This window comes from Camelina sativa, chromosome 11, assembly GCF_000633955.1.
Source record: "Camelina sativa cultivar DH55 chromosome 11, Cs, whole genome shotgun sequence".
Classification (NCBI taxonomy): Eukaryota; Viridiplantae; Streptophyta; class Magnoliopsida; order Brassicales; family Brassicaceae; genus Camelina; species Camelina sativa.
Window position 1 is genome coordinate 14,358,396 of NC_025695.1, and position 2,141 is coordinate 14,360,536.

The following is a 2,141-nucleotide window of genomic DNA, read 5'->3' on the forward strand; positions in this document are numbered from 1 at the left end:
TATACCCGACTAAAAATATGTGTAGGTATAATATTTGAAGTATATTGATAAGCTGAACATATTTGTCCAATTGTCCTGTCAGAAAATTTTATATGGAAATTATTTTTATCGATAATGTTATTATTAAACATTTGATTTAATTCTATTGTACTGAATGATGATATATTACCTGGAAAATAGGCGATAAATAACTTTTTCGAACAATGATTTCATTATTTATATGATGCAATTTGTTTCGCAACAGTCAAATTTATAACATATGGATTTGCATGCGCATAGATTTTTTTTTTGCAACGCACGAGACCACGATGGACAACTTTGTCTACAATATTTTGGAATCTCCAATAATTTTTGTATCAATAATGTTTTAAGAAATTGTGCTCTCCGGAAATTCAACCCCAAACCTTGTGTAAAAGTTTGTATACTCTTGATCTAATGGTCAAAAGACTTCCCATCTTTATATGGAGTTTAAGGTCTCAGCAGAGTAGTTTGTAAAAAAGTTTAGCCAGTTGTTGTGAGAACATTACCAAAATATATAATACAAGTGAGAAAGACTAAACACTACCAAAATGAACCTAAATATTTTCTTAAGCCATTAATCAAATAAAACCAATTAAGAAAATTTGAAATGACGTTAATTAATATATATATATATATATATATATATATATATTTTATTATTAAAAGAGGACTAAGTTTTTTTTCCTTTAAGAACACTATTTTTCTTGTGATACGGAACCATAACATGAGCTCATATACACATATGTTTGATCAAGTACTGTACCACCGTAGAAATTAAATTATCATTCTTACATCTATTTTAATAAAAATATATATTCTGTCCATCCCAAGATCAATACTGAATTTTATATTCGAATTTTAACTTGGGTAATCTTTGCTTGAGTAAACTAAAACTTATCATCTAAAATCACAAGATTACCTAGAAGAACATGAAACATTGTTCTCCAAATTAAATTATTTATAATTGTAATATACAAATGTATATACCCATCCTTACCCATTTAAGATCTCATTCCTATTTTTTTTAACAACTATTATTTCATGTGTTTTAGCAACATCTAGTATTTGATTGATTAAAAAGATCTTAACATGTATTTTCTGAATATTATCTAGTGGAAGTAAATAGGAAACACCATATGAGGATTAACCAAACAATATAGATATTTATTAAACAAATATTACATAGATTTATGAAGAAATGGTGATAAATAAAGGAAAAGGATAAGATTTATGAAGAAATGGTGATAAATAAAGGAAAAGGATACAAGATTATTATGGGATATGGAGTTCAAAGAAAGAAAAAAAACATTAAAATACATTTGACCGAAATTATTGTTGGTTTTGGTTTTAAAGTAACATAAATATCTGTTGAGTATTATTACTCATGCATGTTTCTTAGGTAAAGTTACAGATGGTCCCGCAGATGTTGGTGTATCATCAGTTCTATGACCATCACCCATCTTTCGATCTTCTCTCTTCGCGACTTGCGTGGTTAGCCTCTTTATTTTCTTAGTATAAGAATTCAAAAAAGTTGATGTAGTAAGAAAATCATATGGAATTGGAACATAAAAAAAGTTTGGCACTTGATCAGGTCCCACATTGGTTCTAAGCTCATTCTTTGAAATTTGATATCTTGTTCAGAAATGGGATCATGTCTACGAGCCTCAGCCGCATAGAACAAAGAGTTGGCAGCAATCTTACGTTGTTCTTCAGATACAAGACTGTTGAGGATATTTGCAACGTTTGCAGCTCCAGATATTTGATGAACATCTTCAAATCTTGTATCGTTCAATGGAAAATGTGCTTTGTATATGCAATTTGGGTCACAAATTTGTTTTAAGACCCTACAGATAGCACAACGGTTGGAATTCATTTCTTTTTGTTTGGTTTCCTCCCTTATCCCCTATATATATGTACATTTGATATATATTAGAATGATGAAAAAAAAGATCTTGGTTCTTGAAATATTTACACAAATGAAAATCTAATCTCCCATATTAAAACTACAAAAATATTTAATCATCACTTGTTAGTTGTAATGAGCAAATATCTACATAAATTTTTTATATAAAATCTACCTAACTTGAGAGATCAAATGTTTCCCAAAAATTCATATAAAC